Consider the following 15860-nt stretch of genomic DNA (forward strand, 5'->3'; position numbering starts at 1 on the left):
GCCCCCCTGGTGTTTAATCCGTATAGTAATGCACACGTCCATCTACTGAGGTGGTCGCACATGCTCAGTTCCATCCTTCAACTGCCACCATCTATATCTACTGTTAGAAACTGTGACAGTTATAGAGAGAGCTGCAGCAGAAAGGACACGCTTGCTTAGCTGCGATAGGGAGAGAGCTGCAGCAGAAAAGACATGCTTCCTGAGCTGTGATAGAGAGAGAGCTGCATCAGAAAGGACATGCTTCCTGAGCTGTGATAGGGAGAGAGCTGCAGCAGAAAGGACATGCTTCCTGAGCTGTGATAGGGAGAGAGCTGAAACAGAGAGAACATGCTTCCTGAGCTGTGATAGGGAGAGAGCTGCAACAGAGAGAACACGCTTCCTGGGCTGTGATAGGGAGAGAGCTGCAGCAGAAAGGACATGCTTCCTGAGCTGTGATAGGGAGAGAGCTGCAGCAGAAAGGACATGCTTCCTGAGCTGTGATAGGGAGAGAGCTGCAAAAGAAAGGACATGCTTTCTGAGCTGTGATAGGGAGAGAGCTGCAGCAGAAAGGACACGCTTCCTGAGCTGTGATAGGGAGAGAGCTGAAACAGAGAGAAAATGCTCCCTGAGCTGTGGATAAGGAGAGAGATGCAGCAGAAAGAATACGCTTTCTGAGCTGTGATAGGGAGAGAGCTGCAGCAGACAGGACACGCTTCCTGAGCTGTGATAGGGAGAGAGCTGCAGCAGAAAGGACACGCTTCCTAAGCTGTGATAGGGAGAGAGCTGCAGCAGAAAGGACACGCTTCCTAAGCTGTGATAGGGAGAGAGCTGAAACAGAGAGAACATGCTCCCTGAGCTGTGGATAAGGAGAGAGATGCAGCAGAAAGGACACTACTCACCTCTTCAATCCTCCGGCAATCCAGCGCTGAAGCTTCAGCCGTGCCCCAGACTTTGATTACAGGTAACCAGGCCAAGACGGCTGCTGCTCATCAGTAGCCTCAGCATTTGGGCATCGTACTACTGGCTCCTGTCGCTGAGCGTTGATGTCAATAGTATGGCACCTGACTGCTGAGGCCACGGACTGGCAGCAGTGGTCATTTACTGATTACTTGTGAAAAAGACCTGAGGGTGCGGTGGTAGTGGTAAGAGAGTCTGGTTCGGTGGATTGAAAAAGGTCAGTACATTTTTTTTTTATAGCTATAGAAATCGGATAACCCATTGTAATGGATATGTATCAAAGCATTTTTGTATTCCAATATTTTTGATAAATCTCCCCCGATGGGTTTGAGCAGAATATGTTGTGTTTAGAGGGGAACTACCGGGCATCAGGACATCACAGAGGGGACTTGCACTATACGAGCCAGGACGGAGAGCTACAGTTTGGTGGCCACCATGTAATACTGCATTTACTGTAGAAGTATATTCCCCTGGCCATAACCGCACATCGCCCTGGGCTAGGGAAGCATAACCTGCGGCGATCATCTACATTCATAAGACAAGCCTAAACTTTAACCAGTGCCACATCTGAATGGGGATCTACGGGCCTTCTCTTGCCTTAGGCTCTCCAGCACTGCCCCGAGGCCAGAATGGCCAGCTTGTACCTGATGGCTATCATTGTGCTGGATGTACAGAGGGGGCCACCTCATATGTTGGACTCATACATGGTGCAATGTCTCAGGCATTGGCTACCCATACACGTCAAGAATGAGCTTGGACGGAGCCGAGCTGACAACCTATATCGCATGCTAAGCACAACTGTGCATGGTTTTTTTCCCCTTCTCTCTCCTACACCGTCTGACCAGTGTCGGTGCACCTCTCGTCCTGGAGCTGACAGCTGGGAAAGGTTTACATTCACAAACCACCCATGACAGATTGTAACAAAGGACAGAGCCTTGGCTTTCTGCAGTCAGCGTCTGCCCTGAAGACTGACACAGCACTGCTCAGCCTACCCTCGTCCTGATGGTTAACACCAGGACAAAGACCATGGCTGTGCTGACAGCAGCGTTCTCCCGAGATGTGGCTGCGTCTGACACGGAAATCCCATGGCTCCGCACGCCCCGATAAAAGGAGGCTTTGGAAAATGCACGCAGTTTATTTATTTATTTATTTAATGCACTTATATAACTCAATAAAACAATGAGATAAAAAGTAACACAACATAATAGAAGCATAAAGAAAACTCAACAATAATTATACTGTGTAGATTATTGAGGGGTAAGAGGTTCTGCTTATAAGAGGGGCTGTCTGGGAATTCGGTGTACGGGGTGGGGAGGGGGGTCCTCATTGATTCTCCAGAAACAGTGGCTACACAGAGTGTCCCTCTCTTTGAAGGACCCGATGCATCTGTGAATTACATTTTCAGACCAGATTTGTGTAGGAACTGTGTAACTTTTAATTTTATCAGATAAGAAAAATTGGCCCCAAGATAATTAGATAATATAATGTACACCAATGATACAATATTGAAGCAAGGTAGGTCACCCCACAGAGGATTGTGGCACTAGGTGGCCAGAAAACACTTATAATGAAAAAAGTGCTCGGCGGCACCAACAAGTGTAAACCGATGGTTCTAACGGTTCCAATAGGAACTGTGTAATGCTTTATTTCACCTGCGGAGGCGCTGCAGAGAAATGAAACACTTGCTGACATATTCCTGTACAGATTTGGGGTTTCACCAGCGGGCGTTTTGTGATCAGCTTATTGTCAGGGAAGAGAGATGATTGAATCAATTCTATTCAATTAAAATTGATCTGAATTTTCCAAATATTTGGGTTAAATCTGAACCTGAATTTTTTGCTATTTGATTTGGGTGAATTTCTCAAAGTGGCACTGGCCATTTTTTACCTCAGAGGACAAGAAAGATGACGATGGAGGACCACATGCCCCCGGGCCGTGTGTGTATGCAGTTTTTTTTTGGACCATTAAAAAAAAAAAAAAAGACAAAAAAACGTACAGTGCAGTTAGTTTTAAAGAGGCTGATTGTTACCACCAGTGATGGTCAGTTTGCAGTATTCGCCAGCGAACACATGCGGGCTGCCCTCTTTAGTAAGGTAGACTCACCCGTCAGGCGATGCACAGGTAAGTCCTTACCTGTGCCGGGAGCCGGTCTGAAATCAAATGCAGTCACCCGGAGCAGGCTGTTACGAGAACAGCCCGATGACGGCCCCTGGCGGATGTTCTCGGAACTGCCTGCTCCCGGTGACCGCATTTGTTTTCAGACCGGCTCCCGGCACAGGTAAGGGCTGACCTGTGCATCGCCGGACGGGTGAGTCTACCTTACTAAAGATGGCAGACCGCATGTGTTCGCTGGCAAACAATGCGAACTGACCAACACTGGTTACCACTGCTGCAAGCCGTGGAGGATGGGAGCAGTAGTGGCTCTGGCTGCAACAGTTATTCACAGTGGTAGTCCTCACACCCATGCTCTCCTAGGGCCATGCAGAGGTTGGAGGGCACACCCTTTCTTCTCACTGGGGCACACCCTGATGTTGGGGCACCTGCCTGATGCCCTTGGTGTTGTGAATGTTGTATGGGTGCAAGGCAGGAGATGTAGGTGCTGTGGCCAACAAATTCTGTGCATCTTTTTAACCCTAAAAGCACTGGAGCAATAAACTATTGGTTGCAAAAGGCCCCTTTCACACGGGCGCGTATTCTGCACGGATGCGATGCGTGAGTTGAACGCATTGCACCCGCACTGAATACCGACCCATTCATTTCTATGGGGCAGTTCACACGAGCGGTGATTTTCACACATCACTTGTGCGTTGCGTGAAAATCGCAGCATGCTCCTCTTTGTGCGTTTTTCACGCAACGCAGGCCCCATAGAAGTGAATGGGGTTGCATGAAAATCGCAAGCATCCGCAAGCAAGTGCGGATGCGGTGCGATTTTCACGCAGGGTTGCTAGGAGATGATCGGGATGGAGACCCGATCATTATTATTTTCCCTTATAACATGGTTATAAGGGTAAATAATAGCATTCTGAATATAGAATGCATAGTAAAATAGCGCTGGAGGGGTTAAAACATTTTTTTAAATAATTTAACTCACCTTAGTCCACTTGAGCGCGCAGCCCGGCATCTCGTCTGTCTCCTTTGCTGAACAGGACCTGTGGTGACGTCACTCCGGTCATCACATGTTCCATCACATGATCTTTTACCATGGTGATGGATCATGTGATGGATCATGTGATGACCGGAGTGACGTCACTACAGGTCCTGTTCCTGCAATGAATGCTCACCACAGGTCCTGTTCAGCAAAGGAGACAGAAGAGAAGCCGGGCTGCGCGATCAAGTGGACTAAGGTGAGTTAAATTATTATTTATTTATTTTTTAACCCCTCCAGCACTATTATACTAAGCATTCTGTATTCAGAATGCTATTATTTTCCCTTATAATCATGTTATAAGGGAAAATAATACAATCTACAGAACACCGATCCCAGAAGTTCGGGTTTGGGTACCAAACATGCGCGATTTTTCTCACGCGAGTGCAAAACGCATTACACCCTAAACATAAGCACTGGAATATTTGTCATAACAATAAACCCCAACATTAGTGTCTCAATAAATGAGCTTTGAAACTTCAGCTACTGCATGAGATGATAAGAAGGAGCCTCTCAAGCCACTTCCTTCCTCTGTTACCATGTGTCATCATCTATAATATATAAAGACATGTTTGTAGCTGTTTATATTTTAATGTCGCCCTAAGTGATACTGTATCTATTCAGACCCAAAGGCTAGGTCAGGTGACAAGCCTGAAATAACACACCGTATACAAAAGACAGCAAAAAGAGAGAGAAAAAAACCTTTGGTGACTTATAGATCTAGGTCATCACTGCTGCAGGAGATGATGTCGTCATATAGCGGCAAAAATGTGGCAGAAGTATCTAGTATTAATAAACAGTGTATTGCAAGTTGGTATTATTTGGGAATTGTCTTGCAGTATCATGTGGGAGTATTATTTGGATAAGGCCTCCTGCACACGACCAGTGTTTCAGTGTTTTGCGGTCCTTTTTTCACGGATCCGTTTCGTTTTTTGCTTCCGTTGTGTTTCCGTTTCTGTTCCGTTTTTCCGTTCCGTTTTTCCGTATGGCATATACAGTATACAGTAATTACATAGTTAAAATTGGGCTGGGCATAACATTTTCAATAGATGGTTCCGCAAAAAACGGAACTGAAGCGTTTTTTTGCAGACCCATTGACTTGAATGGAGCCATGGAACGTGATTTGCAGGCAATAATAGGACATGTTCTATCTTTAAACGGAACGGAAAAACGGAAATACGCAAACGGAATGCATACGGAGTACATTCCGTTTTTTTTTGCTGAACCATTGAAATGAATGGTTCTGTATACGGAACGCAAAAAACGGCCAGTAAACTGGGGAAAAAAAATGGTAGTGTGCAGGAGGCCTTATACTGTATGCTGGCATTATTTGGACACCGTATAGGGGTATTATTTCGGAAGTATTATTTGAATACTGTATGGCGGTATTATGTAGACACTAAATAAAAGTTTTCTTTGGGCACTGAAAGGCAGTTCTGTGTATAAATGTATGACAGATTTGTAGGAGCACTTAAAGGGCTTTTACAAGACTTTTAAACTGATGACCGATCCTCTGGATAGGTTAGCAGTATCTGATTGGTGGGGGTCCGACACCCCGGACTCCCGCCGATCAGATGTTTCAGAAGGCACCGGCGCTCGCAGTAGAGCCGTTTCCGTATCTCAGTTCACCAAGCACAGCGCCGTACATTGTATAGTGGCCGTGCTTGGTATTGCATCTCAGCCCCATTCACTTCAATAGGGCCGAGCTGCTCCTAAGTCATGTGACCAATGAACATGACGTCACTGGCCTAGGAAAAGCTGCGAAAAAGGCTGTAGCGCTACTGCGAACACCACTGCATTCTCTAACAGCTGATCGCTGGGCGAACCCCAACCGATCAGTATAAAAGTCTCGGAAAACGCCTAATGGCAGCATTACTTGGATACTATATGGAATTATTATTTGGCCATGGGAAAGCTATTTTGCTCATTGCCCAGGATGGCATTTTCTATAAAAACGGCTATGGGTATAAGCAGTGATAGACGTAAGGGGCTGTATCGTGGCGTAATTAAGTATATTTTGATCTCGTCGGTCCAAGCTATAATACAATACAATACTGGTCCTCAAAAGTGTAGCAGAAGACAACCCCATTTGGAGATGTTTTTTCAGCCAATCATGTAACACTCGGGTCTGTATCTTATGGGTTCATCACATATACCCTCAAGGACAACTCCATTTCTGCTGATTCTGGAGCCAATCACATAAACACTCGGGTCTATATCTTATGGGTTGATGACAAATACCCTCACATCATCACCGAAGAAGACAAGGACAACTCCATTTCTGCTGATTCTGGAGCCAACACTAGAGTCTATATCTCATGGGTTCATCACAAACACCTTCATAGCCTTACACAAGAAGGCAAGGAATTAACTCAAGGATAAGTAGTTTCTCCTACCTGTCGAAGGTCAGTGTCAACCCCTAGCTTTGAGACCCCCATTGTCCTCATGCCTAAACCATCAATCTTTAATCTCCAGTCATAATCGTTTAGGGCTTCCATTTGTTTGTCTCCCTCTACCTTCCAGGAGACTGTGGAAGTCATCTCAGCCAACCAGAACTATCCGAGAGCTATTATGGTAGCTGGGCTAGCTTTTACAATGAAGTGTGATATGGATCACCAAGAGCAACAGGGTGTGAATGTTTGTACAGATGAAATGCACAAAATAAGCTGGGTGGTGTCATGGAAAAATGCAAACATGTGCACATCAGTACTTTAGACCTATAGACAATGTCCTTGTCTTTAATATACAAATTTATAGACATTTGGGGGTTTGAAGCTATTGATCTGGATTCCCGTGAAGCCATATAACTACTACTTGTCTCTGTAAACAGTTTTACTGTTTGAGTCAACAAACCACAAATAGTGGGAGACGTTTTCACCATCTGGTTGAACTTCAAACGACTGCATTTAACACGGTGAAGGACATCATCCAGAGGACCCTTTTATACCATGTGTGGTCTTCTAAGATTTTACTGTCATTGAGCTGAAAATTACCCTATTACTCCTTGAGTAATTGAGCACCTGACCTGACCCAAACCCATCTGACCAAACAGTTCAGCCCCAAAACACCCACATGGTGAACACATCCCATTATTCCACTGATCTTATAACCTCCCTCCTGGATGCCTCTATATGTACGACCTAAACTGCAACATCAATTATATACTGGGCTACAGCGTCGATTGTGCGCTCCTATCTATCTATGTCACATATACAGTGAGGAACAGAAGTATTTGAACAAATTAATTCTCAAAAAATCATACAATGGGTTTTCAGATTTTTTTTTATTCTGTCTCTCAGAGTGCGAATGCCCCTACAATGTGAATGTCAGACCCTCCATGACTTCTAAGTGGGAGAACTTGCAAAATCGCAGGGTGTTCAAATACTTCTGTTCCTCACTGCATCTATGAAATCAAATGAGCTTTATTGGCAGGACTAAATACATTTTAGCATTGCCAAAGCAAGTGGGAAATAATGGTAGCGTTGGGGGGTAGGAACATGTCCAGGGTGGGGATAGAGGAGTCCATGGAATATCAGGCTCTGCTCAGTCTATGGCAGGCAGTAATACATTGTGCATATCTATCTATCTTCCTATCTATCTAGAAACATAGAAGCCTAGAATGTGTCGGCAGATAAGACCCATTTGGCCCATCTGGTCTGCCCAATATACTGAATACTATGGATAGCCCCCGGCCCTATCTTATATGAAGGATGGCCTTACGCCTATCCCATGCATGCTAAAACTCCTCCACTGTATTTGCAGCTACCACTTCTGCAGGAAGGCTATTCCATGCATCCACTACTCTCTCAGTAAAGTAATACTTCCTGATATTAGTTTTAAACCTTTGCCCCTCTAATTTATTACTATGTCCTCTTGTAGCAGTTTTTCTTCTTTTAAATATTTTCTCCTCTTTTAGGGCTCTTTCACACCTGCGTTCTTTTCTTCCGGCATAGAGTTCCGTCGTCGGGGCTCTATGCCGGAAGAATCCTGATCAGTTTTATCCTAATGCATTCTGAATGGCGAGAAATCCGCTCAGGATGCATCAGGATGTCTTCAGTTCCGGACCGGAACGTTTTTTGGCCGGAGAAAATAGCGCAGCATGCTGCGCTTTTTGCTCCGGCCAAAAATCCTGAAGACTTGCCGCAAGGCCGGATCCGGAATTAATGCCCATTGAAAGGCATTGATCCGGATCCGGCCTTAAGCTAAACGTCGTTTCGGCGCATTGCCGGATGCGACGTTTAGCTTTTTCTCAATGGTTACCATGGCTGCCGGGACGCTAAAGTCCTGGCAGCCATGGTAAAGTGTAGTGGGGAGCGGGGGAGCAGCATACTTACCGTCCGTGCGGCTCCCGGGGCGCTCCAGAGTGACGTCAGGGCGCCCCAAGCGCATGGATCACGTGATCGCATGGCACGTCATCCATGCGCATGGGGCGCTCTGACGTCACTCTGGAGCGCCCCGGGAGCCGCGCGGACTGTAAGTATACCGCTCCCCGCTCCTACTATGGCAACCAGGACTTTAATAGCGTCCTGGGTGCCATAGTAACACTGAAAGCATTGTGAAGACGGATCCGTCTTCAAATGCTTTCAGTTCACTTGCGTTTTTCCGGATCCGGCGTGTAATTCCGGCAAGTGGAGTACACACCGGATCCGGACAACGCAAGTGTGAAAGAGCCCTTACCTTGTTGATTCCCTTTATGTATTATATAAACGTTTCTATATATCCATCATATAACTATCATGTGTACCTATTACAAACCTTTAATTAAAACATAAAATGTCTGCATAGATAAAAACTGGATAAAATAACACAAATACAGTAGATCTAAACATTTTCATTAAAAGGACACTCTGGGCAGAATGGATACACTTTGTCATATCTAATGCAGATTCTAAAGGGGGCGGGGCATGACAAACAGTAAAAAGCAACAGAAGGAATCCCTGTGTCGTGCTCCGCCCCCTCAGAACATGGTATATCAGTTCTGCTGGAGTGACCATTACATGTAGCTCCAGGTTCCAATATCATGGTTTGTAATTTACAGACCTTTTCTTTCTTATTATTTTTTTTTAATCCTGAAAATCAAAATCCCATTTGGTTCAGGCTAAACTTTCATCTGTGCCCTGACAACCAGTGAATGCGGCCGTGTTGATTTATGACTGGTGTAAAAGTCATGCTTGACCTCCAAGCCTTGATAAATCTCTTCTATTGCCCACATCAAACATCTCCTAAGTTCTCTGCAAATTCAGTCCTGCGCACCTGAAATCTGTCCATATATCTTCTTTTGGAAACATTTTCTGGAACAGAAGCATAAAAAACAACAGAAGAATAGAAAAAAGAATATTCTGTGAAAAAGTAGCCTTACTAAAGCCGTCTGTAGGCCACATGTGTTAAGCCATGACGCACCAGTGTAGAGGCGGAAGAACAAGACATATCTTTAATATGGTTGAAGCATTCTTTTATATAAAGCTCAAAATCCACTGCATAGACACAGATTATAAAGATAATCTGCCGAATGTCTGCAGCCACCACTAGGGGGAGCTTCGGAGCTTATTGTATGATGTTATACATTGAAACCAATAATAAAACCGTATGCAGTAAGCTCCCCCTAGTGGTGGCTGCAGACAGTTGGCATGTTAACGTTTAAAGGTATTCAGGTCCAGGACTTAGATATTGATGACCTTTCCTCAGCATAAGTCATCAAAATCAGATAGGTCAGGATCTGACCCTGAGCCCCCCACCAATCAGCTGTATCCTGCAGCCGCCGGAAACTATACAGTGGATGTAGCTGGAAGCAGAAGGCTCCAAGTCATAGTACTGCAGCTCAGCTCCCATTCAAGTGAGCTGCAGTACACCAGTGAGTGCCTGGAACTACACAGTGTACGGAGCATTTTGCTTCCAACCCCATTCACTGCATAGTTTTTGGCGATGGATGCTGCCTAAGACAGCTGAACAGTGGGGTTGCAGGGTGTTGGACCACCACTGATCGGACTTTAATGACCTATCCTAAGATAGGTCATCAATATCTAAGTCCTGGAAAACCCCTTTAAAAGATGACATGCTGGCTGCTTGCAGCCACCACTAGGGGGAGCTTGAAAGCATGCTGCATACTATTTTATTATTGAGTTCAATATATAACAGTATGCAGTAACAGAGTGGGTGTCAGACCCCAATGATCTGATATTTGTGACCTATCCTGAGGATAGGCCATCAGTATCTAAGTCTGGAAAACCCCTTTAAGACTATATTACTACAGGGCATTTGACGCTCTGTGTCAGAAAAAAACAAAGCTTAGGTGGTAATAAAGATAAGTTAAGAAATTCATTAACACAGAATTGTGGACCGAAAAACAACATGACAATAAAAGGTGAACATTAATGGGCTTAAAGGGCATCTGTCAGCAGTTTTGTACCTCTGAAACTGGCTGACCTGTTGCATGTGCACTTGGCAACTGACGGCATCTGTGTTGGTCCCATGTTCATATGTGCCCGCACTGCTGAGAAAAATGATGTTTTAATATTTGGAAATGAGCCTCTAGGAGCAACGGGGGCGTTACCATTACACCTAGAGGCTCCGCTCTCTCTGCAACTGCCGCGCCCTCTGCACTATGATTGACAGGGCCAGGCAATGAAATCATCATCACACTTGGGCCTGACTTCTCCTAAAGTCTCACGCTGCACCGTGCGCTTCGGTATCCGGCACAGGAGCCGTACAAGAAAGTGGTTCGCTGTACAGAAGAGAACTGCTGGCAAGCCTTTTTCCAGTACTGCGCCTGCGCTGGATACTGAAGCACACGTTGCAGCGCGAGTCTTTAGGAGAAGTCAGGGCCAGGTGTGATCACGTTTACACTGCCTGGTCCTGTCAAAGTAGAGAGGGTGCAGCAGTTGCAGAGAGAGCAGAGCCTCTAGGTGTAATGGTAACGCCCCCGTTGCTCCTAGAGGCTCATTTGCATATATTAAAACTTCATTTTTCTCAGTAACGCGGGCACATAGGAACATGGGACCAACACAGATGTCTTCAGCTGCCAAGTGCACATGTAACAGGTCAGCCGGTGTCATAGGGACAAAACTGCTGACAGATGCCTTTAAGGTGGAAATGGTACAATCCAATGATAAAGATGGCATCATATTTCCAAACACTTTTGCAGCAATGCAGTAAAGCAGGACCTTTTGCTCTCATACATGGCGCTGTAGTGTCAGTGCTAGAACCTATAAGAGAAGCTCTGTACGGGGTTCTCATACTTCTGCTGCGTGTCCCGCTATTGCATCATCCTATGATATTTTTCCACCTGACATATAATAACAATGACATCTGCAAGGGCACAGCCGTGAATTTTTATGCCCATGGAATTCAGAGGTGACAAATATTTAAGCGTCTTTGATAAAGTGTCTAGACGTCTTGCATCCAGGCCAATAAAAATCTCCCAGACAATAAAAGGTTTTTATCATGTTGCAGTGAGCGCTGTGGAGAAATTCAAGGCTGTATCCCTTCCCAAATCGGTTATGCCATGTCACAGACACGATGTTTCCCAGAAATCTGCAAAACCTTTACCTAATATCAAATATATTTAGCTTATTGCGTTGCTGGCACGAACACCCTTACATACGGTCAGGACAGCAGTGGAATGTAGATTATTTCCCAGTGGTTGACCACGATTGGGAAATATTTGGTGCAGACTCAATCCAGGTTTTTTTTAAAACCTTTTAATGATTATATTACAGAAGCCACTTCATACAGAAACCTTAATGTTAGTTTAACCCTTTAACAACCCTCTGTCTGGCCTTACTTCGGATAGTGTCCTGCAGGGTTGCCAACCAAAATATTTCTTTTTTTCTGGTCAACTTATACCAAAATCACGGACAGTCCACATTTAATACGGGCAAATTGGAAAACCATAATGAATGATAGAGATGATAAGTAATTCATGTCTGTAGCTCAATATACTGAAAAGAACTCATTACCAGCAATTACTGCGAGTTGTAAAATGATGAGAATTACCACCAAAATAATCCACCAGCCTCGAAAAAAATCACAGACACATCTATTTTTTTCACGGACACAATGAAGTGTTGATCGAGCACCAAAGTGCTCGGGTGCTCGAGTAGAACACTTCGGGATGATCTACCGAGCACCTGAGCACAATGGAAGTCAATGGGAGACCCCAAGCATTAAACCAGGCCCCCCCCTGCTCTGAAGAGGGGAGGTGTCTGGTTCACAGGAAAAGGTCAGAAATTGATGGAAACACCACTGAAATGGTTCGGGAACAGCATGGGGAGGATGTCTGGATGCATCTTGGACTCCCAGGTCGCTGCTGGGAACGATGTTGTCCGAGTAATACTGCAGCATCCCACTACGCATGTGTGGGCACTGCTTAAAAGGACTTTTTACTATAAAAACTGTACTATGCTGTATTGTGTGACTTTGTATTAATGTATCTGCAAAATCCCTGTTACCAGGCAGATTAGGTGTAATTTACACATCCCGCCACTAGATGGGTATAAAGCTTAGGTCATATACAGTATATACCTAGGTCAGGCCCAGTTAGTCAGTGGAGGAGGAGATCTGAGTGGAGTTCAGGGTTGAGAATGGATCAGAGTCTAGAGCAGATCTGAGTAGATCAGATCAGATTAGTGGGAGAAAATGTAGAGTGAAGACTCCATAACACAAATTAGTGAGTGGAGACAACTTTGCTAGGAGGTGATACTAAGATGTGAGGCGCAGAAGAGCGTTTTCCTTCTGTGGCCGGACTATACACTTGCATCCCTGACCAGTAGGAGAGAGTTTGCCTCCCTGGAGAAGAAACAAGCTTCCTAAGGAATCATCGGTGATAACAGCCATTATTGACGGCCACAGACGCCTTTGTGCATGGTGGAGGACTTATAGCTTCTGGCAGCCACACCATAACTCTGGGAAACAGACGAGTTTACCTGTCCCCAATGTTCAGCTTGTAGGGAAAGGACAAGAAATAGGACAGAGCACATCAACAGTAACAAGGTACACCTAACCCACAGCTCCAAGGCAAACCTAAAAAGCCTAGAAACAGTGGTTTTGCAGACCTACTCTGTTACCAACAAGAGACTGTATTTTGTACTGCTATCAACCAAAGTCATCAACAGTAAAAGTTGCATCTTACCACTGTCTACCTCATTATTACCACTATTGGTTGTACCACCATTAACGGTACTGGCGTCAAGACAAAAACCATCAAGGGACTCAGCCGCAACAAGCACCCTAAGCACCCCTAACATCAAGGGCACCTCAACCACCATCTTGGCTGATGCTTCCTACCACAGAGCGTGCCCCGGAGGATTTCGTGCTGTCCACCTCTACACTGTGCTGCCAGCCCCGGGAGGCTTTCTGCTAACCGTGAGTAACTGATGAGCCGTGTGTTATATCATTTGGCCCCTCAGCGGTGCACTGTGCACCTCATGTGTTGCCCCTGCGCTACTGGCTGGCTGCAGTACGCCAGTTTTACACTAATACGCACAAAACACTAAGATAATAAGACTGACACTAATACGCACAAAACACTAAGATAATAAGACTGACACTAATACGCACAAAACCGAAGATAAAATCGATTTTAGAGGAAAAATTGGTAGGAAACATTCTTTTCTGTATATTTATTTGTATATAAAGTGCAAGTGCTGCCAAAAATTACAAGGAAGAGGCTCCGATACAACCTGTATATCACATAAAGGAGGGCCTCATTCACATTGTGGTACAATTGTTCAGGTAGTGGGACTCCTACACTCATACAGCCTATGCACTAAGTGAAAGGGCAGCCAAAAACTACAAGGAACCGGCACTCCAATACACCCTTTATTACACATAAAGGAGGGCATCATACACAGCCTTGAAAGATTATGATTGATGGCCTGCTGGTGCCCTCTGAAATATAAGGGGCGAGGGCCTGCTGCTGATCTGACCAAAACATTAGGGGTGAGGGTCTGCTGCTGATCCGACCATCTAAAAGATTAGGAGCGAGGGCAGCCTAATAAGCATGATGGAGGAGGAGGAGAAGGACGAGAAAAGGAAGATTGAACCATATACCCTTTTTAGTGGTGGAAGGGGTGCATGGGAATACAGTGTATTCAATACACCATAAAAGCCACATTTAAAGTGCCTTTATGTTCGGCCGCTTTCCTCTGGTGCAGTAGAGAAGTCGGGGGCAATCCAGGCCTTGTTCATTTTTATAAAAGAGTCAAGCTTTCAGCATTTTCAGTTGACAGGCGGATGCGCTTATCAGTTATTATGCCCCCAGCAGCACTAAATACCCGCTCTGACAAAACGCTGGCGGCAGGGCAGGCCAGGACCTCCAAGGCGTAGAGCGCCAGTTTGTGCCACGTGTCCAGCTTGGACACCCAGTAGTTGTAAGGCACTGAGGGATCACTGAGGACGCTGACACGGTCTGCTACATACTCCTTCACCATCTTCCAAAACTTTTCCCTCCTTGTGACACTAGGCCGCGCATCAGGGTGAGGTTGCTGGCGGGGTTCCATGAAACTGTCCCAGGCCTTGGAGAGTGTTGCCCTGCCTCTGTTTGTACTGCTGTGTGTTCCCCTCGTCTCCCCTCCTCGGTTGCAGCCAGCGTTGTCAGATGGAATTTTTTTTAAAATTTTTCCACAAGGACCTTCTGGTATTGCACCATTTTGCTCGTCCTCTCCACCACAGGAATGAGAGATGAGAAGTTCTCTTTGTAGCCGGGGTCGAGAAGGATGAACAACCAGTAATTGGTGTTGGCAAAAATGCGTATAACGCGAGGGTCACGGGAAGGGAAGCATAACATAAAGTCAGCCATGTGTGCCAGAGTCCCAACAGACAAGACTTCGCTGCCCTCATCAGGAGGATGACTCTCAATCTCCTCATCCTCTTCCTCCTCTTCTGCCCATCCACGCTGAACAGATGGAATAAACCTGCTATGGGTACTACCCTCTGTAGCGGAGGCAACCATCTCCTGCTCCTCCTCCTCATCATCATCCAATTCGCGCTGAGAAGATGAACGGAGGGTGGTCTGGCTATCACCCTGTGTACTGTCTTCCCCCATTTCCACCTCTTCCACATGCAAAGCGTCCGCCTTCATTGTGAGCAGCGAGCGTTTGAGTAGACACAGAAGTGGGATGGTGACGCTGATAATAGCGTTATCGCCGATCAGCATCTGTGTTGATTCCTCAAAGTTGCATAAGACCTCACAGAGGTCAGACATCCATGTCCACTCGTCACTTGTGAAGAGAGGAAGCTGACTGGAAAGGCGACAACCATGTTGCAGCTGGTATTCTAATACTGCCCTCTGCTGCTAACAAAACCTGGCCAACATGTGGAACTTTGAGGTCCAGCGTGTGCTCACTTCACACAACAGTCGCGAGCTGTCAATTGCAAGCGCTGCTGCAGCGTTGCCAGACTGGCGGCAGCTGTAGATGACTTTTGGAAATGGGCACACACGCGGCGCACCTTCACTAGTAGCTCAGGCAAATTGGGGTAGGTTTTGAGAAACCGCTGAACCACTAAGTAGAACACATGGGCTAGGCATGGTATGTGTGTGAGCTTGCCGAGCTCCAAAGCCGCCACCAAGTTACTACCATTATCAGACACAACCATGCCTGGTTATAGGTTGAGTGGTGAGAGCCAAAGCTCAGTCTGGTCCCTTATACCCTGCCACAGCTCTGTGGCGGTGTGCTGTTTGTCACCTAAGCAAATTAGTTTCAGCACGGCCTGTTGCCGCTTCCCCACTGCAGTTCTACACTGCTTCCAGCTACCGACTGATGACTGACTGGTGCTGCAAGAT

The sequence above is a fragment of the Bufo gargarizans genome, chromosome 8 (assembly GCF_014858855.1).
Source record: "Bufo gargarizans isolate SCDJY-AF-19 chromosome 8, ASM1485885v1, whole genome shotgun sequence".
Lineage (NCBI taxonomy): Eukaryota > Metazoa > Chordata > Amphibia > Anura > Bufonidae > Bufo > Bufo gargarizans.